Genomic DNA, 25448 nt, shown 5'->3' on the forward strand with positions numbered 1-25448 from the left:
TTGGTCTACATTGTGTACCAGTACCAGGCTTTTTTGTGTTTAACTGCCCTGTAGTATGTCTTGAAATCTGATATTGCGATGCCTCCACTTTTGTTTTTGTTGTTGAAGATTAATTTAGCTTTTTGGAGTCTCTTGTGTTTCCATATGAGTTTTTTTTTAACTTTTATTTAATGAATATAAATTTCCAAAGTACGACTTATGGATTACAATGGCTTCCCCCCCATAACATCCCTCCCACCCGCAACCCTCCCCTTTCCCATTCCCTCTCCCCTTCCATTCACATGAGGATTAATTTTCAATTCTCTTTACATACAGGAGATCAGTTTAGCATACATTAAGTAAAGATTTCAACAGTTTGCTCCCACACAGAAACATAAAGTGAAAAATAATAGATGGTTTTTTAAATGATGATGAAATCAGATCAGACCTATTGTCATGTTTAATCCCAGCGAGAGTCAAGTTGGGAATTGCTAATTTCTTCTTCTTCTTCTTTTTTTTTTTTAACAGAAGATCAGTTTAGTATACATTAAGTAAAGATTTGAACAGTTTGCACCCCCATAGAAACACAAAGTGAAATATACTGTTTGAGTACTCGTTATAGCATTAAGCCTCAATGTAGAGCACATTAATGACAGAGATGCTACATGAGGAGTAAGTGCACAGTGACTCCTGTTGTTGACTTTACAAATTGACACTCCTGTTTATGGCATCAGTAATCTCCCTATGCACCAGTCATGAGTTTCCAAGGCTATGGAAGCCCCTTGAGTTCTCCGACTCTTATCTTGTTTAGACAAGGTCATAGTCAAAGTGGAGGTTCTCTCCTCCCTTCAGAGAAAGGTACCTCCTTCTTTGAAGACCTGTTATTTCCACTGGGATCTCACTCACAGAGATCTTTCATTTAGGGTTTTTTTTTTTTTTTTCCAGAGTGTCTTGGCTTTCCATGCCTGAAATACTCTCATGGGCTTTTCAGCCAGATCTGCATGCCTTAAGGGCTGATTCTGAGGCCAGAGTGCTGTTTAGGACATCCGCCATTCTATGAGTCTGCTGAGTATCTCACTTCCCATGTTGGATCACTCTCCCCTTTATTTATTCTATCGGTTAGTATTAGCAGGTACTAGACTTGTTTATGTGCTCGCTTTGACTCTTAGTCCTTTCATTATGATCAATTGTGAACTGAAATTGATCACTTGGACTAGTGAGATGGCATTGGTACATGCCACCTTGATGGGATTAAATTGGAGTCCCCTGGTATGTTTGTAACTCTACCATTTGGGGCAAGTCAGCTTGAGCATGTCCCAAATTGTACATCTCTTCCCTATCTTATTCCCACTCTTATGTTTAACAGGGATCACATTTCAGTTAAATTTCAACACTTAAGAATAACTGTGTATTAATTACAGAATTAAACCAGTCAAATTAAGTAGAACAGACAAAAAAAAAAACTACTAAGAGGAATAATGTATTAAGTTGTTCATTAACAGTCAGGGCTATGCTGATCAAGTCACCGTTTCTCATAGTGTTGATTTCACTTGAACAGGTTTCCTTTTTGGTGTTCAGTCAGTTGTCACCGATCAGGGCGAACACATGGTATTTGTCCCTTTGGGACTGGCTTATTTCACTCAGCAGCATGTGTTCCAGATTCCTCCATTTTGTTGCAAATGACTGGATTTCATTGTTTCTTACTGCGGTATAATATTCTAAAGAGTACATATCCCATAATTTCTTTATCCAGTCTACCGTTGATGGGCATTTAGGTTGGTTCCAGGTCTTGGCTATTGTGAATTGAGCTGCAATAAACATTAGGGTGCAGACCGCTTTTTTGTTTGCCAATTTCATTTCCTTTGGGTAAATTCCAAGGAGTGGGATGGCTGGGTCGAACGGTAGGGTTCTATTCAGGTTTCTGAGGAATCTCCAGACTGACTTCCATAGTGGCTTGACCAGTTTGCATTCCCACCAACAGTGGGTTAGTGTCCCTTTTTCCCCACATCCTCGCCAGCATCTGTTGTTGGTAGATTTCTGTATGTGAGCCATTCTAACAGGGGTGAGGTGAAACCTCATTGTGGTTTTGATTTGCATTTCCCTGATTGCTAGTGACCTTGAACATTTTTTCATGTGCCTGTTGGCCATTTGGATTTCCTCTTTTGAAAAATGTCTATTGAGGTCCTTAGCTCATCTCTTAAGTGGGTTGTTTGTTTTGTGTTTGTGGAGTTTCTTGATCTCTTTGTAGATTCTGGTTATTAACCCTTTATCTGTTGCATAGTTTGCAAATATTTTTTCCCATTCTGTTGGTTGTCTCTTCACTCTCCTGACTGTTTCTTTTGCAGTACGGAAACTTCTCAATTTGATGCAATCCCAATAGTTGATTTTGGCTTTGACTGCCTGTGCCTCCCTGGTCTTTTCCAGAAATTCTTTGCCTGTGCCAATATCTTGAAGGGTTTCTCCAATGTTCTCTAATAACTTGATGGTGTCAGGTCGTAGATTTAGGTCTTTAATCCATGTTGAGTGGATTTTTGTGTAAGGTGAAAGGTAGGGGTCTTGCTTCATGCTTCTGCACGTGGAAATCCAGTTTTTCCAACACCATTTATTGAATAGACTGTCCTTGCTCCAGGAATTGGTTTTAGATCCTTGATCAAATATAAGTTGGCTGTACATGTTTGGGTTGATTTCTGGTGTTTCAATTCTGTTCCATTGGTCTATCCATCTGTTTCTGTACCAGTACCATGCTGTTTTGATTACAACTGCCCTGTAGTATGTCCTGAAATCTGGTATTGTGATGCCTCCGGCTTTGTTTTTGTTGTACAAGATTGCTTTAGCTATTCGAGGTCTCTTATGCCTCCATATAAATTTCAGCACCATGTTTTCCAGATCTGAGAAGAAGGTCTTCGGTATCTTGATTGGTATTGCATTGAATCTATAAATTGCTTTTGGGAGAATGGACATTTTGATGATATTGATTCTTCCAATCCATGAGCATGGAAGATTTTTCCATTTCTTGGTATCCTCTTCTATTTCTTTCTTTAAGGTTTTGTAATTTTCATCGTAGAGATCTTTAATGTCTTGGTTAAGTTTATTCCAAGGTATTTGATTGTTTTTGTAGCTATTGTGAATGGGATTGATCTTAGAAGTTCTTCCTCAGCCATGGCATTGCCTGTGTATACAAAGGCTGTTGATTTTTGTGCATTGATTTTATACCCTGCTACTTTGCCAAAATCTTCTATGAGTTCCAATAGTCTCTTAGTAGAGTTCTTTGGGTCCCCTAAAGAATCATGTCATCTGCAAAGAGGGATAGTTTGAGTTCTTCCTTCCCAATTTGTATCCCTTTCATTTCTTTTTCTTGCCTAATAGCTCTGGCTAGAACTTCCAGAACTATATTGAATAGCAGTGGTGAGAGTGGGCATCCCTGTCTGGTACCAGATCTCAGTGGAAATGCTTCCAACTTTTCCCCATTCAATAGGATGTTGGCTGTGGGCTTTTCATAGATTGCTTTGATTGTATTGAGGAATGTTCCTTCCAAACCCAGTTTGCTTAGAGTTTTCATCATGAACGGGTGTTGTATTTTATCAAATGCTTTCTCGGCATCTATTGAGATAATCATATGCTTTTTCTTCTGCAGTCTGTTAATGTGGTGTATCACATTGATTGTTTTGCGCACATTAAAGCATCCCTGCATACCAGGGATAAATCCCACTTGGTCTGGGTGGATGATCTTTCTGATGTGTTGTTGCATTCTATTGGTGAGAATTTTATTGAGGATTTTTGCATCTATGTTCATCAGGGATATTGGTCTGTAATTCTCTTTCAGTGCTGCATCTCTTTCCGGCTTAGGAATTAAGGTGATGCTGGCTTCATAGAAAGAATTTGGGAGGACTCCCTCTTTTTCGATTGTTCTGAATAGTTTGAGAAGAATTGGAGTCAGTTCTTCTTTAAATGTCTGGTAGAATTCAGCAGTGAATCCATCTGGTCCTGGGCTTTTCTTTGTTGGGAGGGCCTTTATTACTGTTTCAATTTCTGTCTCAGTTATGGGTCTGTTTAGGTTTTCGATGTCTTCCTGGTTCCATTTAGGTAGGTTGCATGTGTCCAGGAATCTATCCATTTCTGATAGGTTTCCCTGTTTGCTGGCATACAAGTCCTTGTAGTAATTTCTGATGATTCTTTTTATTTCTGTGGTGTCTGTTGTTACGTTTCCTTTTTCATCTCTGATTTTATTGATTTGGGTCTTTTCTTTTTTTAGTTAGTTGGGCCAATGTGGTGTCAATTTTTTTTATTTTTTCAAAAAACCAGCTCCTCATTTGGCTGATTTTTTGTAATTTTTTTTGATTCAATCCTGTTGATTTCTTCTCTGATTTTAATTATTTCTCTTCTCCTACTAGATTTGGGTCTGGTTTGCTGTAGGTTTTCTAGATCCTTGAGGTGAATTGAAAGCTCATCTATTTGGTGCCTTTCCAATTTCTTGATGTAGGCACCTATTGCTATAAACTTTCCTCTTAACACTGCTTTTGCTGCGTCCCATAAGTTTTGGTATGTTGTGCTGTTATCCTCATTTACTTCCAGAAAATTTTTGATTTCTCTTTTAATTTCTTCTATGACCCATTGTTCATTCAGGAGCATGTTGTTCAATCTCCATGTGTTTGCGTATGCTCTAGGGATTCCTGAGTTGCTGATTTCCAACTTCATTCCTTTATGGTCTGAGAAGCTGCATGGTATGATTCTAATTCTTTTGATTTTGCTGAGACTTGCTTTATGGCCTAGTATGTGGTCAATCCTAGAGAAGGTTCCATGTACTGCTGAGAAGAATGTAAAATCTTTAGCTGTAGGATGGAAAGTTCTGTATATATCTGTTAGATCCATTTGGGCTATAGCGTCGTTTAAATCTACTGTATCCTTGTGGATCTTCTGTACTATTGATCTGTCTATTTCTGAGAGTGGAGTATTGAAGTCCCCCAGTACTATTGTATTGGGGTCTAAGTCTCCCTTTAAGTCTGTTAACAAATCTTTTAGATAAACCGGTGCCCTGTAGTTAGGTGCATATACATTGATAATTGTTATATCTTCTTGTTGTATTGATCCCTGAATCATTATGTAGTGCCCCTCTTTGTCTCTCTTAACAGTTTTTGTGGTAAAGTTTATGTTGTCCGATATTGAAATGGCTACGCCCGCTCTTTTTTCATTTCTGTTGGCATGGTATATCTTTTTCCAGCCTTTCACTTTTAGTCTGTATGGATCTTTGTTGGAAAGATGCGTTTCTTGTAAGCAGGAAATAGATGGGTTTTGTTCCTTAACCCAATCAGCCAATCGGTGTCTTTTAACTGGACAGTTCAGGCCATTAACATTCAATGTGACTAATGATAAGTGGTAACTTTGCCCTGCCATTTGCCAAAGATAAGTTCTACTATATGCTTTGAATTCCCTGTGATCTTTTGCTGTGAGGTTTCCTTCCTTTACCTTCTTTCATATTGATGACCGTGTTTCTGTGTTTCTGTGTGTAACACATCTTTAAGCATCTTTTGCAGGGCTGGATGAGTGGCAACAAATTCTTTCAATTTCTGTTTGCTATGAAAAGTCTTTATTTCACCTTCATTCACAAATGATAGCTTTGCAGGATATAATATTCTGGGCTGGCAGTTGTTCTCTCTTAGTACCTGGCTATATCTCGCCATTCCCTCCTAGCTTGTAGGGTTTCTGATGAGAAGTCAGCTGTGAGTCTGATTGGAGATCCTCTGAGAGTAATCTGACGTTTCTCTCTTGCACATTTTAGGATCTTTTCTTTATGTTTCACTGTGGAGAGTTTAATTACAACGTGTCGTGGTGAGGATCTCTTTTGGTCGTGTTTATTAGGGGTTCTGTGAGCTTCCTGTACTAGGATTTCTCTGTCCTTCTCCAAACCTGGGAAATTTTCTGCTAATATCTCACTAAAAAGGCCTTCTAATCCTTTCTCCCTCTCCATGCCTTCAGGAACTCCTAGAACCCGAATGTTGGGTTTTTTAGTAGTATCCTGAAGATTCCCAACAATATGTTTTAGATTTCTAATTTCCTCTTCTTTTCTTTGGTCTGACTGTATCCTTTCCTGTTCTCTGTCTTCTAAGTCCGATATTCTCTCTTCTGCTTCACCCATTCTGTTTGTAAGGCTCTCTATTGTGTTTTTCATTTGATCTATTGAATTCTTCACTTCATTATGATTTCTCGTCACTATCACAGTTTCCTGTTGTACTAGTTGTTTCATTTCATTTTGATTCCTCCTTAATATTTCATTTTCACGAGAGAGATTTTCTACCTTTTCCATTAAGGATTTCTGTAGTTCAAGAATTTGTTTTTGAGAACTTCTTAATGTTCTTATCAATTTTTTGAGATCTGCTTCTTGCATTTCTTCTATCTCATCATCTTCATAATCTTGAATTGGGGTGTTTTTCATTTGGGGGCGTCATGGTGACCTCCTTGTTTCTATTATCTCGGTTTTTGCGTTTGTTATTTGGCATATTGGAGATATTTGGTTTCTTCACTGTGGTGCTTTTTCTTGTTATACTATGACTCTAGATTAAGTGGACTGTCTGTTTTTGATGGAGCCTTAGAGGCTTGAGATGGGTGTGGCCTGAGAGCTCTGTTTGGTGTGCCAAAGGTGACACTCCCAGGTTAGGCGTGATAGATCTCTCTCTCTCTCTTTCTTTTTTTGATTCAAAAGGGAAGTAATTCCGCACAGCTGAATGAAGTTGGAGGTAGTTAGCAGGCAAGTGATATACCCACAGGAGCCAGAGATCAGAAGGTCTTTCCCAAGGACCACACAGGGAATCTGTTCTGCCTCAGAGTGGGCTCAAATTCTCCTTCAGTCTCCCACTGGGTTGCCAAAGTTACGGAATTGTAGCGTCTCTGGAGAGTACTCACGTGAATTCTGTGAGTTCTCTCCCCCACCGTCTCTGTTTTCACAGTCTCAGTTCAGTAGCACCACAAATTTACTAGGTCCTAATCTCCTGTTAATTTCGCCCCGCCCAGAGTCAGGTTTTTCTGCTAGGCTCAGGGCCGGTGCAGACCTGAGGTCGCTCTGCTTATGACGTATGTCCAAGATGGCGCCTGCTCTTTGTCTTGCTCGCCCTTGAGAGGTGAGCGGAGAGAGAAACCCGTGTCCTTACCAGTCACCTTTTTTTTTTTCTCTCTCTCTCTCTCTTCCAGTTAGCCTGGTGAACTCCATCCCCCCCCCCCCCCGCGGGTCGTTCCCTCTAGTCTCCTCTCTTCGCTTGCCTGCCCATGTCTTGGGCTATTGAGGTTCGGCTCACCTCGCGTTCCAGCGCTGGTGTGTTGAGTCTGCCGCTGGTGTCCCGAACTGTGGGTTCCCACGCTCTCCATGCGGGTCCACTGTGAATCACGCGTTCCGGAAGAGTTTCTTCTGCTGTTTCCTCCCCTACTCTTCCTTGAACCTACAGTATGTCCACTTTTATTAAACTGTCTCTCCCCGGACTATCAGTGTGCTCCCTTCCTATTCCGCCATCTTGCCTCTCCTCCATTTGAGTTTAAGTATTGGTTTTTTTTTTCTAGATCTGAGAAGACTGTCATTGGTATTTTAATTGGGATCATGTTGAATCTATCAATTGTTTTCGGTTGTATGGACATTTTGAATATATTAATTCTTTTTAAAAGATTTGTTTATTTATTTGAAAGGCAGAGATACAGAGAGAGAAGACACACACATGTGTGAGAGAGTGATCTTCCATCTGCTGCTTCACTCTCTAAATGGCCTGAAAGGCTGGGATTCAGCTAGGCCAAACCCAGGAGCCAGGAGCATTTTTCTGGGCCTCCTATGTGGGTGCTGGCACACAAGTACTGGGGCCTTTTTCTGCTGTTTTCCTAGGCACATTAGCAGGGAGCTGGATTTAAAGTAGAGCAGCTGGGGCTTAAAACAGTGTCCATAGGTGTTGCTGGTACTGCAGGCTGAGGTTTAACCTTGTATGCCAAAGTGCTGGACCCTGAAGATAATAATTTTTCCAATCCATGAACACAAAAGATTTTTCCATTTCTTTTTCTATTTATTTCTCTGATGTTTTATAAAAAAATACATGGTTAAATTTATTACAAGGTATGCAAATTTTTTGAAGCCGTTGTTAATGGGACTGATCTTACAAGTTCTTTCTCAGCCATGGCATTCTCTGTGTATATTGATTTTTATATGTTAACTTTATATCTTTCAACTTTACCAAAATCTCTTATGCATTCCAATGGCCTCTTAGTGGAGTCTTTTGGTTCTCCTATATATAGAACCATGTCTTCTATAAACAGATAATTTAACTTCCTCTTTTCCAGTTTGTATCTGTTTGATTGCTTTTTCTTGCCTCATGGCTCTGGCTAACACTTTCATAACTATATTGAATAGCTTTCATAACTATATTGAAGAGCAATGGTGAAACTGGGAATCCTTGTCTGGTTCTGGATCTTAGTGGAAATGCTTCCAACTTTTCCCCATTCAATATCATGCTGGCTGTGAGTTTGTCATGTAATGCCTGAATGTGTTGAGGAATGTTCCTTCTACACCCAATTTGCTTAAGGTTTTTACCATGAAAGAATGTTGTATTTTCCTGAATGTTTTTTGTGCATCTATTGAGATAATATGGTTTCTGTTCTTAAGTTTGTTAATGTGATGTATCACATTTATTGATTAGTGAATGTTGAACTATTCCTGTGTACTAGGGATAAATCTCACTGGGTCCAGGTGATTGATCTTTCTGATGTGTTGTTGGGTTCTATTAGTTAGTATTTTATTGAGGATTTTTACATCTATGTCCATCAGTGATATAGTTCTCTTTCTTTGTTGTATCTTTTTCTGGTTTAAGAATTAAGATGATGCTGGCTTCATAGTGGGAGTTTGGGAGGATTCTCTCCCTTTTCAATAGTTTTGAATAGTTTGAGAAGAATTTGAATTAGTTCTTCTTTAAAAATCTGGTAGAAATCATCAGTAAAGCCATCTAGTTCTGGGCTTTTCTTAATAGGGAGAGTCTTTATTACTGGTTCCATCTCTTGTTTGTTGGCTTGTTTAGGTTTTCTATGTCTTCATCAGTCACTTTTGGTAGATGATATATATCCAGGAATCTATCCATTTCTTGCAGATTTTTCTATTTGTTGGCTTATAGCTGTAGTAATTCGTGATGATTCTTTTTTATTTCTGTGGTATCTGTTGTTACATCTTCTTTTTCACTTCTGATTTTGCTGATTTGGGTCTTCTCCCGCTTTTTTTTTGATTAATTAGGCCAATGGTATATCAGCTTTTTAAAAATTTTGTCAAAAAAAGCAGCTCTTCATTTCACTGATCTTTTGTAATTTTTAAATTCAGTTTACTATTGTTTATGTCTCTATTTTTCATTATTTCTTTCCTCCTACTAATTTGGGGTTTGGTTTATTGTTGTTTTCCTATGATTTGGAATGCATTGATAGCTCATTATTTGATTCCTTTCCAATTTCTTGATGTAGACAGTAATTACTATAAACTTCCCTCTTAACACTATTTTTGTTGTATCCCACAAGGTTTGATATACTAGACTGTCATCTTCATTAATTTCCAGGATTTTTTTTATTTCCTTTTTGATTTTTTCTATACTTACCTCTAATGCAGGAGGGTGTTGTTCAGTCTCCATGTGTTTGCATATGTTCTAGAGATTCTCCAGTTGTTAATTTCCATCTTCATTCCATTTTGGTCAGAAATGATACATGGTATGATTTCAATTTTTTGAATTATCTGAGACTTTCTTTATGTCCTAGCATATGGTCTGTCCTAGAAAAAGTTTCATGTACTGATGTAAAGAATGTGTATTCTGCAACTGTGAAATGAAGGGTGTAGATACCAGTTAGGCCCATTTGATCCATAGTGTTCATTAGGTCTGTTGTTTTTTTGTTGGTTTTCTGTCTAGTTGATATGTCCATTGATGAAATTGGGGTTGAAGCCCCCTATTACTATTGTGTTAGAGTCTATGTCTCCATTTAGATCCATTAACATTTTTTAATTTTTAATTTTTATTTATTTATTTTTATTTGACATGTAGAGTTAGACAGTGAGAGAGAGAGACAGAGAGAAAGGTCTTCCTTCCATTGGTTCACCCCTCAAATGGTTGCTACAGCTGGCACACCACGCCGATCCAATGCCAAGAGCAGGTGCTTCCTCTTGGTCTCCCATGTGGGTGCAGGGCCCAAGCACTTGGGCCATTCTCCACTGCCTTCCCGAGCCACAGCAGAGAGCTGGACTGGAAGAAGGGAAATTGGGACTAGAACCTGGCACCTATATGGGATGCCGGTGCCACAGGTGGAGGATTAACCAAGTGAACCACAGTGCTGGTATGTCCATTAACATTTCTAAATAGCCAGGCACCCTAAACTGTTGAAATCTTTACTTAGTATAGAGTTGATCTTCTATATTTTGTATATAAAGATAATTAAAATGAATCGTAATGAAGAATGGGATGGGAAAGGGAGTAAGATGTGAGATGGTTTGGGGGTGGAAAGGAGGGTATAGGGGAAGAACCGCTATATTCCAAAAGTTGTACTTAAGAAATTTATTTTTATCAAATAAAAGCTTTCTATAAAAAATAAAGAAAGAGTAACTAAAAAAAAGATAAATAAATAGCCAGGCACCCTGTCACTGGGTGCATATATATTTATTACAGTCACATCTTCCTGTTGGATTGTTCACTTAATCATTAATATTGACCTTTTTTGTCTCTTTTAACATTTTTTGTGTCAAAATCTATTTTTCTGATGTTAGAATGGTTACCCTTACTTGTTTTTGCTTTTCATTAGCATGGACTATATTTTTTAAAGATTTATTTATTTATTTGAAAGTCAGAGTTACACGGTGGGGGGGGGGAGATATTGATCTTCCATCCACTGTTTCACTCCCCAATTGGCCCAAAGGCTGAAGCCAGGAGTCAGGAGTTTCCTCTGGGTCTCCCACGTGGGTGCAGGGGCCTAAATTCTTGTGCCATCTTCTACTGGTTTCCCAGGTTATGGCAGAGAGTTGGATTGGAAGTGGGGCAGCTGGGACTTGAAATGGCACCTGTATGGGATGCCAGCACTGCAGGACGCAGCTTTACCTGCTAGGCCAAAGTGCCGTCCCCAGAATATCTTTTTATATGCTTTCACTTTCAGTCTGTATGTATTTTTGTTGGTGAGGTGTGTTTCTTCTAAGCAGCAAATAGATGGGTCTTGTTTTTAATTCATTCAGCCAATCTGTATCTTTTAAATGGAGAATTTAGGCCACTTACATTCAAAGTTACTGTTGATAAGGAACAACGTGCCCCTGCCATTTCCCCCTACATATTCCTATTGTTTGCTTTGGATTTCCATTGTACTTTGATAAGAAGATTTTTTGTCTTCACATTCTTTCATAGTGAGGACTATCTGTGTTTCTTTTGCAGCACATCTTTAAACATCATTTATAAGGCTGGACAAATTCTTTCATATTCTGTTCATTATGGAAGGTCTTTATTTCACCTTCATTAATAAATGAGAGTTTTGTAGGGTACAGTATTCTGGGCAGATCTGTTTTTCTTTTAAGACTTGGACTATGTTTCTCCATTCTCTTCTAGCATGTAGAGTTTTTACACAAATCAGCTGTCAGTCTAGTTGGAGTTCCTTTGAAGGTAATCTGGTGTTTGTCTCATGCACAGTTTAGCCTTTTTCTTTAAGTTTTACTGTTGAAAGTTTAACTACAATGTGTCATGGTGAAGATCTTTGCTGGTCATGTCTATTAGGAGCTCTGTGTTTCCTGTACTTGGATGTCCCTTTCTTTCTGCAAACTGAGGAAGTTTTCTGTTATTTCACTGAATAGGCCTACCCATACGTTTTCTCCACACCTTTAGGAATTCCTAAGTTCCATATGTTGGGTCGTGTGTTAGTATCTCATAAATCTCAAACACTGTGTTTAATTTTTCTAATTGCTTCTTGTGTTTTTGGTCTGACTGATATATTTCGAAAGATTTGTCTTTTAGTTCAGATATTCTTCTGCCTCACCAAGTCATTTGTTAAGGCTTTCCATTGTATTTTTTGTCATATTGAATTCTTCATTTCTGATATTTGTTCGATTTCTTTTCAAAATCTTTATATCACAGGAAAGTTTTTCATTCATGTCCTGTATGGATTTCTTTGCCTCCTGAATTTGTTTTTCATTGTTTCTTCTTTTTTTTTTATGAACAATAATTTTATTTGTTTAACTTTTATTTAATGAATATAAATTTCCAAAGTACAGCTTATGGATTACAATGGCTTCCCCCCCAATAACTTCCCTCCCACCCGCAACATTCCCCTTTCCCACTCCCTCTCCCCTTCCATTCACATCAAGATTTATTTTCAATTCTCTCTATATACAGAAGATCAGTTTAGCATATATTAAGTTGTCGCTCCCCCTCTTCATGGAGGAACGACACAGGACCCTGCGCTGTTCTTTTGTCTGCTCGGCCCTCCCTGGGTTTGATGCTGATTCTTCCCGGGTTGGCTACCGACCCTCCCACCTCCGTGGAAGGGCGGTTCCCCCTGCCACTTTCCCCACTTCCACAGGGGAGCGGCACACCGCCGGCCGGCTCTCTCGGGGGCTGCTCAGGTGTTCCTTCAGATAGATGTTCCTGGTGCATGTTGTCTCTCTCCTCCTTTATAGTCCTTCCACCAATCCCAACTCTGCTACCCACACGCCGAGTACGCTGCTCTCCTCCAATCAGGAGCAGGTCCTACAGTTTATTGGTTGAACTGGAGGCAGCTGTGTAGAAGCTTACTCCTCTCCCAGCGCCATATTGTGGGAGAGCAGATGCATAGAATAAGTCTTAATTCGAGTAACAGTCTAGTCCGAGTTGCTCCCAGTTGCTCCCCACATTAAGTAAAGATTTCAACAGTTTGCACCCACATAGAAACACAAAGTGAAAAATACTGTTTGAGTACTAGTTAGAGCATTAAATCACAATGTACAGCACATTAAGGACAGAGATCCTACATGAGGAGTAAGTGCACAGTGACTCCTACTCCTGTTGTTGACTTAACAAATTGACACTCTTGTTTATGGCATCAGTAATCACCCTAGGCTCTTGTCATGAGTCGCCAAGGCTATAGAAGCCTTTTGAGTTCACCGACTCTGATCATATTTTGACAAGGTTGTAGTCAAAGTGGAAGTTCTTTCCTCCCTTCAGAGAAAGGTACCTCCTTCTTTGATGACCTGTTCTTTCCACTGGGAGATCACTCGTGGAGATCTTTCATTTAGGTCATTTTTTTTTTTTTTTTTTTTTTTGCCAGAGTGTCTTGGCTTTCCATGCCTGAAATACTCTCATGGGCTTTCCAGCCGGATCTGCATACCTTAAGGGCTGATTCTGAGGCCAGAGTGCTGTTTAAGACATCTGCCATTCTATGAGTCTGCTGTGTATCTCGCTTCCCATGTTGAATCGTTCTCTCCCTTTTTTATTCTATCGGTTAGTATTTGCAGACACTAGTCTTGTTTATGTGATCCCTTTGACTCTTAGTCCTATCATTATGATCAATTGTGAACAGAAATTGATCACTTGGACTAGTGAGATGGCATTGGAAACTTCGCTCTAACTCTCCCTTAGGAATGCACTTCCTCTGCTTTTCTTCTGCTATATTCCCTTGGTCAAAATCATGTATTTTTCCTATTCACCCATTTTGGAATCCCCAGGAATTTATTTTTCTAAGAGAACTAAATGTATTGTCTTATTTAATATTCACAGTTACTGTATTATGTGGGTGTCTATTATTATGATCTCTTTTTATTTAAGAAACCTGAGGCACACAGAGACAAAGTAAGTTACTTACACATTTAACTATAGAGCTGGCTTCTTAACAACCACACCATGCTGGACTTTCAACATTCCAGGATCCTAACTTGCTCTTCAATTAATTTTCTACTATTCTTTCTCATTTTGGTAGACCTTGTATATATATTCCTTATTTATTGCCTGTGTATCTTCCTACAGTCTGTTACCTGAGATCCATTTTGTTTTATATTTAGTCCTGATAAAATTTGGGAGGGGGGTGTTGGCTAAACTGCTAACTTTATAATATGTAGATTTGAACATTCATTTTAGGAAATTTTATTCAATTATGTATTTGAAGTTTTCCCATTCTATGTGTTCTTGTCTTCCCCAACAGTGAATATTTGTATGTTGGCCATATTCACCGTCTTCACTATCATTTTATCTTTGTCCTTTCCCATTTCATTTTCTGTTATTTCCTCAAGACTGTCTTCTTTGTCCTAGACTATATTTTTATCCTTATCTTTTTTTTTACCTTTTGTTGATTTTAATGAGAATTTCATCTCTGTAATGATTTAATTTTATTCTTCTATTCATCCCTGAGCTCCATGGGCTCACTTTTCATCTCCTGTTCTCTCCTCATCTCTTTTAGGATCTGTTGTTAGTCCCTGAGGTTTATTTTTTTAAGAAATTCCAACTTGCTTTTAAAATCTCTGGGTATAGGGAGAACTATTTGCTTGAAATTAACTTTTTTTCTAGAAAAAGGTCCTGAAATTCTGTGTTCCTCATATGCCTATCTTTTTTTTTCCCTTCAGTTTCTAAGCTTCCACCTAGGAAATGAATGTGTCAGAAAGAACAAAAAGACAAGTGATAGCTTATGAAATTAAAACATAAATGTATATGATGAGTTTTGTGAGAGCTAACTTCATAAATTCTTTAATCATTCCATTTAACAAAGCAAGTCTGAGTCTGAATGGTGTAGCATTTAGAGTTCTCCTGTAGTATAGAAAGGATATCCTTGGCCAGTGGTAGTGAAGTGCTACTAAGCAGAGAGAGGAGATAGAAGGCCCAAGGACTCCTGTCAGGAGTAGCTAAGAGGAGGATGTGTTAGGACTGCCTGTCTCAGAAGAAAGGGGCAGGAATTCTTTTTAAAAGACTTTATTTTTTAGATAAGTCCTAGATTCACAGAAACATTGCAAGGAAGGTACAGAGAGTTCCTATGTATCTAACATTTCAACAGGTGCACAACCCCCCCCCCCCCCCGCAATCTTCAACATCTACCCCACCATGGCACGTTTGTCACAACTGATAAACCTAAATTGACACAGAAGAATAACCGATAATTCACAATTTACAATGGAGTTCACTATTGATCTGGTACTTTCTATTGGTTTGGACAATTGAACAATAGCATTTATGCACTGTTACAATGTCATACAGAGTATCTTTTGTGCCCTAAACCTCCTCTGTGCTCTGCATGTGTATTCTTCTAAGCTTCAATCCCTGGTAACCATAAAACTTTCTATTGTCTCTGTAATTTTCCTTTTCTAGAATATCCTATAGTTGGACTCATACAGTATGTAGTCTTTCTAAATTAGCTTCTCTCACTAATACGTATTTAAGGTTCTTCCATGTGCTTTTATAGATCGATAGCTTATTTCTTTTTAGTGCTTGTCTTAGTACATTTTGTGCTGCCATAACAGTGTATTGGAGACTAGGTGATTTGTAATAAGCAGAAATTTGTTTCATGGTTCTGGAGGCTGAAAAAGCCCAACACTGAAGAATTGGCCTTTGCTGAGGATCTTGTTACATCATCCCATGACAGAAGGTAGAAGGCAAGAGAGGATGAGATAGAGTAAGAGGGGTCAATATCATCTTTTCCTAAGGACTCCAGTCCTTAGAAAGATATGAAGAGGCCGGCGCCGCGGCTCACTAAGCTAATCCTCCGCCTTGTGGCGTCGGCACACCGGGTTCTAGTCCCGGTCGGGGTGCCGGATTGTCCCGGTTGCCCCTCTTCCAGGCCAGCTCTCTGCTGTGGCCCGGGAGTGCAGCGGAGGATGGCCCAAGTGCTTGGGCCCTGCACCCCATGGGAGACCAGGAGAAGCACCTGGCTCCTGCCATCGGATCAATGTGGTACGCCGGTTGCAGCGCGCCGGCCGCGGCGGCCATTGGAGGGTGAACCAATGGCAAAGGAAGACCTTTCTCTCTGTCTCTCTCTCTCACTGTCCACTCTGCCTGTCAAAAAAAAAAAAAAAAAAGATACGAAGAGTCACTCTCAAGGTAATGGCATGAACCCACTCATGAGAACCTGCCCCTGCCTAATCACCTTTTAATGATCCCATCTTCGAATTGGAGGTTGCTATGAATTTCAGGTACAAGTGTTTGTGTAGACATAAGTTTTCAACTCCGTTGGGTAAATATCAAGGAGTGTAATTGCTGGATTATTTCTAGTTGTTTATTGTTATTTTTCAGAAATTGGCAAACTTTTTCAAAGTGGCTGTGCCATTTTTACATTGCCACCAACAATGAATGAGAGCTCTTCCCCAGCTTCAGTGTTAACCCCGTCTTGGGTTTTGACCATTCTGAAAGTTGTATGGTGGTATTATGTGTCAATCTGCATTTCCACGATGAAATACGAAGAGGGGTATCTGTTAATAAGCTTGTCATCTGCATATACCTCCTCTGGTAGGGTGTCTATTAAGGTCTTTAGCCCATTTTATTTTTTAGAAGATTTATGTATTTATTTGAAAAACACAACATCTGAGAGAGAGAGAGAGAGAGAGAGGTTTCCACCTGCTGGTTACTCCTCAAATGACTACAACACCCAGAGCTGGACCAGGCTTAAACCAGGAGTTGGGAACTCCATCCAGGTCTCTCACATGGTTGGCAGGAACCCAAATACTTGGGCCATTCTCTGTTCCTTTCCCTGGTGCAGCAACAGGGAGCTGGGTTGGAAGTGGAACGAGCAGGACTCAAAGTGAAACGCTGAAATGGGATGCCGACATTGCAAGCAATGGATGGCTTAACCTGCTATACCACAAAGTCAGCCTCATAGATAACATTTTTTTTTGAACAAGGATATCTAGTTCCAGTGCCATTTGTTGAAAAAAATTATCTTTGCTCCATTACCATTATATTGTCTTTGCTCCTTTGTCAAATATACGTTGGCTCTATTTATGCAGACCTGTTTATGAGCTCCCTATCCTGTTCCATTGATCTACTTGGTCTATTCTTTCACCAATACCACATTGATTATTGTAGCTTTATATTGAATCTTGAAGTTGGGTAGTGTAAGTCCTCTGAATTTGTTCTTTCAAGATTGTGTTGACTATTCTGGATCTTTTGTTTTTCTATGAACTTTAGAATTAGATTGTTGATAACACATAGTAGTTTTCTGAGATTTTGATATGGATTTCATTGAATTATAGATGAATTTAATAGCACTGAAATAGTGAAAATATTGAGTCTTTCTATTCAAAAACATGGAATATATCCCCATTTAATTAGTTCTGTAATTCATTTCTCTAGAATTGCTAAATTCATCAAATAAGTGGAAGTAAAATGTAAATTTAGGCAGTAAAGAATAAAAACTTACATAATCACTCTGGCCAACAACTTGGGATTGTCTGGTAAAGTTGAAGATATACAGACCTATAATTTAGGAATTCCACCCAGATATTCAATCTAAAGAAAGTTCTGTAAATCAGCACCAAGAGACATGTCTAAGTATGTTATACTATCATTTTTTGAATATAAAATCTAAAACTGGGAGCAATCTCAAATGCCTTCTTTATAAATTAAGAATGCATAATCTGAATGGGCATTGTGGTGCAGCAGTTAAGCCACTGCCATAGGTGCCCACATTTCATAATGGACTGCCTGGGTGTTAGTCCAACTCCATTTCTAATCCAGGTTCTTGCTAATGCATACCCTCGGAGGCAGTATGTGATGGATCAGGCACTTGGGTCCCTGCCACCCAGATCAGAGATCTAGATTGAATTCCTGGCTTCTGGCTTCAACCCGGCCCAGCCTCAGCTGTTGTGAGCTCTCTCTCTGCATTTTAAATACATTTTTAAAAATAATTATTTATGATATATATTTAATATGCTGCATTTAAAATAAATGAAGTAGAGACAGATTTGTCAACATGTAAATTTCAAAGGTATAATGCTGGATGAGAAAAAGGTATTTAAGAATATTACCATGTCTTACATTTTATAAAGTTTAAAAATAAGTAAAGAAAAATTATATTTAGCACATATAATGCCTGATATAATGCTTTTGATGCAGATGCTATATATTTTCAAGTCCTACTCTCTAGCTTCCTTGCCTTTGCTTAGAATTTCCTTGCCCTTCTTTTATGCTTGCAAATTAACCTTTTATAAAAATTAACCACTCAACTGTGGAAATGGTGGAACTGGCCTATGGATCCCTGATTACAAGACTCATGAGGTCATTTATCTCCCCTACAGATAACAACTTGGTATTCAGTAATGATTTGAGGTTTTGTTTTTTATTTTATCCAGTGTGGGGAGCAACCCGGACTGGACTGAGTTACTGGAATTAAGACTTATTCTATGCATCTGCTCTCCCACAATATGGCGCTGGGAGAGGAGAAAACAGCTTCTACGCAGCTGCCTCTTGCCAACTTGAGTGATGACCTCCAGGAGCTGATCCTGCTCCTGATTGGAGGAGAGCAGCGTACTCGGCATGTGGGCAGCCGAGTTAGGATTGGCGGAGGAGGACTATAAAGGAGGAGAGAGACGGCATGCACCAGGAACATCTAAGGGGAACATCTACCTGAAGGAACACCTGTGCAGCCCCCAAGAGAGCCGGCCGGCGGTGTGCCACTCCCCCGCGGAAGTGGGGAATGTGGCAGGGGGAACTGCCCTTCCACGGAGGTGGAAGGGACGGTAGCCAACCCGGGAAGGACCAGCAGCCAACCCGGGAAGAACCAGCAGCAAACCCGGGGAGAGCCGAGCAGACCAAAGAACAGCGCAGGGTCCTGTGTCGTTCCTCCACGAAGATGGGGAGCGACATAATGGTGCTGTGACTCGGATAGGAAACCTAGGAGGGAAGAAACGGGAAGAAGTGGGAAAATACCGGAGAGAGAGACTAGCAAAGAGCCTAGGGGAAAGCCGGACGAGAAAGGTGCCGGAAGAAGCTATTGAAAGCCTAGGCATAGACTCGGATATGGACTGTGGGAAAGAAGTTAGGATTGAAAGCGAAAGTGAAAGCTTTCATAGACTCGGATGCGGACTATGGCGGGGAAGCTAGGAGATTGAAAGTGAAAGTGAAACCTGGAGGAGGCTTGGACTCCGATACGGACTGTGGGAAAGAAGTTAGGATTTAAAGTGAAAGCAAGAAGAAACTTAGACTCAGATACGGACTGCAGGTTGAAAGTGAAAGTGAAACCTATAAGAAACTTAGACTTGGATACGGACTGTGGGGAGAGGCCAGGAGAAATGAGGGAGGAATATTGTTGGAAGAAACTTAGGGAAACATACCAGGTAGAGAAAAATGTTAGGGAGGATGAAGCCACGAGTGCAGGCTGAGGCGAAGACGTAAGCCATCTTGGAATTCTTCAAGTCAGCCTGGGGAGCAAAAGGTGAAAATCTGGAACCAGAGGCAGAGACGTGGGCCGCCAGGTTGGAATTCGCCAGGTTAGTCCGGGGAACTTGGACTGAAGGCCGATGGCGGAAACATAAGCTGGGGCTGTGTGACTCACGGAAGCCGCCGCGTGCAGAGAGAGCACGGGGTGTGAATAGATAGGGAACGCGGGGCTGGCGCGAGGCCGTGGTGTGGACGCGAAGGGCGTGGAGACCGCAGAGCGTGTGAAGCCAAGCCACGCAAAGCCGGGAAGCCGCGCAGATGGGAGAAGCGCGGGCTGAAGCGGTTCGGAGCCGGGAAGCCGCCGAGAAGCAGCCTCGGGGCGGGCGCCGGGAAGCCGCAGGGATAAGAGAAACAGAAGTCTAGAAGTAAAATGAGAGAAATAGGAATGCTGGTAGATAGAAGTAAAATAGGAGAGATAGGAATGCCCAGAGATAGAGAAATAGACAAAAATAAGGCCTCCCCTCAACATGGCAATGAGAGAGCTTGGATTCGGTCTGCCTGATTAGGGAGGTGGTGAGCACCTGCGGGCGGCTAGCAGCTTATGCGCCGCAGGTCACCGAAGACAGGCACGAATTAACATCAATAAGTCTCCCCACAATACGGCAATGAGAAGGCTTGGATTCGGTTTGCCTGATTGCTAGGTTTTGTAAGCACCTGCAGGCAGTTCGAGCAGAGCATGCGCTGCAGGGCACCGAACACAGGCACGCATCAGCGCCTAAAAACCTCCTCACAACATGGCGAAGAGAGGACCTGGATTCGGTTTGCCTGATTGATAGGACTTGTAAGCACCTGTGGGCAACTCTAGCAAGCAGAGCAGAGTGTGTGCCGCGGGACACCGAAGACAGGCGCGTATCAACGCCAAAAAAATAAAAAGAAAGGGGGATCTGTGGGGAGCAACCCGGACTGGACTGAGTTACTGGAATTAAGACTTATTCTATGCATCTGCTCTCCCACAATATGGCGCTGGGAGAGGAGAAAACAGCTTCTACGCAGCTGCCTCTTGCCAACTTGAGTGATGACCTCCAGGAGCTGATCCTGCTCCTGATTGGAGGAGAGCAGCGTACTTGGCATGTGGGCAGCCGAGTTAGGATTGGCGGAGGAGGACTATAAAGGAGGAGAGAGACGGCATGCACCAGGAACATCTAAGGGGAACATCTACCTGAAGGAACACCTGTGCAGCCCCCGAGAGAGCCGGCCGGCAGTGTGCCACTCCCCCGCGGAAGTGGGGAATGTGGCAGGGGGAACTGCCCTTCCACGGAGGTGGAAGGGATGGTAGCCAACCCGGGAAGGACCAGCAGCCAACCCGGGAAGAACCAGCAGCAAACCTGGGGAGGGCCGAGCAGACCAAAGAACAGCGCAGGGTCCTGTGTCGTTCCTCCACGAAGACGGGGAGCGACAATCCAGGAGCCCCAGGCCTCTACCACCTGACTGACTAGAGCCCATCTTACCACCATCAGAATTGAAATGAAAATGATGTTGATGACTAACTGAAGGGGGACTGTGAGCAAGAGGCCAACCAGGAACATGGACATGAGCTGAACACATACCTTTCATCTTCAACTTCAAAGCATAAGAACTTTTACTCCAACCTCTGGAGGAACCCCAGGATTAATAACTGTATGACTTCTTGCTCTGCCCTATGCAGTAAATGTTTTCTTCTACTATGCTGGTGTAAGTAGTTGGCTTGCTATGCACCAAGTAAATAGACCCAGTTTAGAGGATTGTACGGCAAATTCTCCAACCAGTTCTGGGAGTGTTCTATAACAGATTGGCAACTACGGAGTGACTATAGTCCAAATAAGCATCTTGCCCATGGCCCACAGTCACCCTTGGGAGCTGCCCTGTAGCTTGGGATGGTCTAGAAATGCTGACAAGGTGCTGTTGGCCTATTGCACTTTTTCGGTAGAAGAAACTAGGTCTGAACTTGGATTGGAATGTGGGGAGATGAGTCTGGTACATAGCAAGCATGACAATGCTAGGGTACATTCTTTTTTGCTAATTTGGTTCAGTCACTGCCAGCCATTGGATTTTAAAGAGATTTTCCTTATTTTAGTAGATGAAAAAAAACATACACTGATCTGACAGAACACTTTGTAACTTAGTAAACGTAGAAAAAATTCGAATCAATATAAAGTAATTAAAATTCAAACCGGGGCCTGCGCTGTGGTGTAGCAGGTAAAGCTGCCGCCTACAGTGCCGACATCCCATATAGGCACTGGTTCGAGTCCTGGCTGCTCCACTTCCGATCCTGCTGCCTGCTATGGCCTGCGGAAACAGTAGAAGATGGTCCAAGTCCTTAGGCCCTTGCACCTGTGTGGGAGACCTGGAAGAAACACCTGGCTCCTGGCTTCGGATTGTTGTGGCTTCTGCTGTTGTAGCCAACTGGGGAGTGAACCAGTGGATGGAAGACTTCTCTCTCTCAGCCTTTCCTTCTCTCTCTGTGTAACTCTGACTTTTAAATAAATAAATAAATCTTTAAAAAAATTCAAACTATAAAAGGGAAAACAATTGTGTATGTAAAAAAGTAAAACATGATTGTAATAGGTGAAATTATGAGAAATAAGAGATGTGCTTAGGTTAAGGGAAAAAATGATAATTTTTGTCATAAAGGAAAATGACTATTGTTTCACAAGGAAAAAAAGGAAAAGTGTAGGGCAAATAACTAAAGGAATATAATAAGGCTGTAAAAGTTTTATAATAGATAAATCTTGGGGCTGGCACTGTGGCATAGAAGGCTAAGCCTCTGCCTGCAGTGCTGGCATCCCATATGGGCACCAATTCGTGTCCCAACTGCTCCTCTTCTGATCCAGGTCTCTGCTTATGGCCTAGAAAAGCAGTAGCATATGGCCCAAGTGCATGGGCCCCTGCACCCACGTGGGAGACCCTGAAGAAACTCCTGGCTTCTGGCTTTGAATCTGTCCAGCTCTGGCTGTTGTGGCCATTTGGGAACTGAACCAGCAAATGGAAGACCTTTCTCTCTGTCTCTCCCTCTCTATGTCTGTAACTCTACCTCTCAAATAAATAGAAAATCTAAAAAAAAAAAAATTTGTGTGGTAGGCTGGCTGAAGTTAAAAGGGAATTATTTATAAGATTTTCTAAAAAATGAGTAGTAATGAACAAGGTACACTCATATAAAACTAGAATTTGGTTTCCTGTATCAAAGCAATAAGGTTTTCTTAAAATTTTGATGTATTAGTGAAATTTTATAAAAAGTTTTGATCTTTAAAATTTATTTTTTAATTCTTTCAAACTTCTGAATTTCTTTTTGTTTTTATTAGCTTCTATTTAATTGGTGTCTCCCTTCTTCAACTTTATATTAAAGTCCTATAAACTCTTTTCCTCTCCAGTTCTGCTTTAGTATGACCTAACAGTAAACATCTCTTATGAATTGTTTCTTCGTTAGTGGCTTTTCTTGATGTATTTAAATTGTTCTATGTAAACAAGCAATATCTTGAGTTTTTACTGTCTGAGAATCTTCTTTTACTCAAGGTTTTCCTTTTTATTATCTGACCACAACAATGTTTGTAATAGGGGAACTTGATTCTTTACTCATGGCTTTACCTTTTAGTTACTGCATAAGGAAAAAAGTTAGGTAAACTCCTGCATTTTCTGCTATTTTTATAGGTTTAGATTGCTTTGGAAAATTGAGTCTTAAAGTAGCTAAACTTTTTTTAAAAAAATATCTATTTTGAAATATTTAAGTGATGGCTTTATAATTGATTGAATCTGGCATATAACTGTAGTGACATCATCCTGATTAAATGTATAACTATTGTTTCATAATGATCGAGGATCCTATTTTGACCAAATGTTCTAAACCATTTGACATCACTGGCAAGCTTTCTCAGATTCAAAGTTCTAAATCAAGTCTTTTAACCAAGATTTCCAGCTGGGCCCCTGGAGATCTTCAAAGGATGTATCTTTCATCTTGAAGAGACAATAACTAATTAGGTTTATTTTGATTACATAAAAATTGTGAAATATATATATATATATATATACACACACATATTTGAAAGGCAGAGTGACAGAGAGAGCAGAGGGTTTGTCTGCTGGTTTGCTCCCCAAATGTCTTCAATTTCAGGGCTAAGCAAGGAAGAACTAAGGTTCCAGGAATTCCATCCAGGTCTCCCATATGGGTGGCAGAAACCTGAGTACTTGAGACACCATTCACTGCCTCCCAGGAGTATTAGCAGGACATTTGGTCAGAAGGAAAAAAACAGCTGGGACTTGATCCAGGTACTCTGATTTGGGTAATGGACATTTCATGCAGCAGTTTAACTCACTGCATCACAACACCCGCCCCTTAGTTATACTGGCTTGTAATTGTTGTAAATATTCTAGGAATTATATAAAACTTATGAAAGTCTGATGGTCCTGATTTGATGTTATAATGCATAAATATTATATCAAAAAAGACCTTGGGGGCCTTTCAGGTATTTTTGGGACTGCCCCTCTCATCACAGGCCATGGGGCCTAAAAGGACAAATATTTTGTAAAACCCTACAGGTGCTTTCTAAAATGCTATATGCAATAAATAAGCAGCTCCATTTGTCAATTGCTGAGCTATTATCAAAATTTTAACACTGGCAATTTTAAGTGTTTTGTCCATGGTTCTGATTTTTTCTAAAAATATGTCCAATCAGATTCATGAAAAAAATTGTCAGAGATACTTTTGAATACAGATTTCTGACAACTTTATTATCAATGAATTAAGTAAGAATTTCTAGGACTCTGATAAAAACCTGATGAATTCATAAAATTGCTTTATCAAAAAAGACAAGAATTAACTACAGGAGACTGAATGAAATGATGAAATTTGTAGGTTTCTGCGTACCTTATTTGAAATAGTTTTATCTTCTATGTTTAATAAAACCTTTCCTTGAGATTTCCATGGTTTACAGCACTTAATAAGGCATTCTTTTGTACACAAAGATGGAAATGTTTACTTTTTATACTACTTAATTCCTCCAAAATTCAAAAGCTGTTTATGAATATGTTTGTTTTTCATGGCAGTGTGATTATTTACACTAGTTCAGGAAGAGATCTGTTCATAACAGGATACAATTGTAAACACTGATAAATCAGTGGTTCCTAACCTCATAGTGAAAATGATAATTGTCACTTAGTAAATTCCAAAACACTGAAAGATTATGTATTATAAACAAACCAAAGAAACTAAAAAAAAAAAAAAAAGCCCTAAGCCTCCCTTAGTCAGGCTTCTTAACATTCAGAATTTTCTAAATCTGAGATTATTATTTAGTTAAATAAACTTTTACTACTACGCTTACTACTACGCTTACTACTATGCTTACGCTTACTACTATGCTACGCTTAATAGTCAACCCCAAAGCTGTAATAAACCTGCTATCAAATTGAAAATCTGCTTGTTTTTATGATGCAAACTTGATTTGTTATGCTTTTTTTGATTTTGTTTTGCACTTTAATTTTGACTTTTATGCTTGCTGATTATCAGAATTCTACAGAAGTACAATTTCTAACAAAATAATGCTGGCCCAGTACATTCAGATGATGACTAGCCCCTATGGAACTGATAAAAGTCACATTTAACCATAGATTCCAAGTAAAGTTAGCTTAAAAACAATGCCTTCAAAGTTTCCTGTAGCTGAAATATGGTTAAAAGGGTTTTTTGACACTGACACCTGGCTGTCAATCACTTCCCTCCAATGTGGGACCAGATTAGACCAACAACCAGGGCAAGTCCATCTGAAAGCAAGGGATAAACACAACCCAGCTACATGATCCATTGTTGATGTTTTCAGAAAAAGATCTTGATCAGAAGGAGGTAATTTAAAAGTTGTCAAAATGAAGATGGAGTCACTGGTGTCAACCCTAGACATAGATAAAGCTCAGAGGTTATAAACAGAGGGTTCTTATGCATGATTGCCTGATAGTAACTATCACATATGATTCTGACAGAGTTGCAACCTTTACAGAAGGCCACCACTTCAAAAAGAAATGCTAGCTGGATATGAAGATTGATATTTTCAGACCCAATGCTAGAATCCATAAGTGGCTCTCACACTGAGATGTTGAAGAAGTCCTTTGACCTCTGTACATGAGAAGCAAGAATTAGGACTCAAAATTTGGGGAAAA

Source organism: Oryctolagus cuniculus, chromosome 5, assembly GCF_964237555.1.
Source record: "Oryctolagus cuniculus chromosome 5, mOryCun1.1, whole genome shotgun sequence".
NCBI classification, from domain to species: Eukaryota; Metazoa; Chordata; class Mammalia; order Lagomorpha; family Leporidae; genus Oryctolagus; species Oryctolagus cuniculus.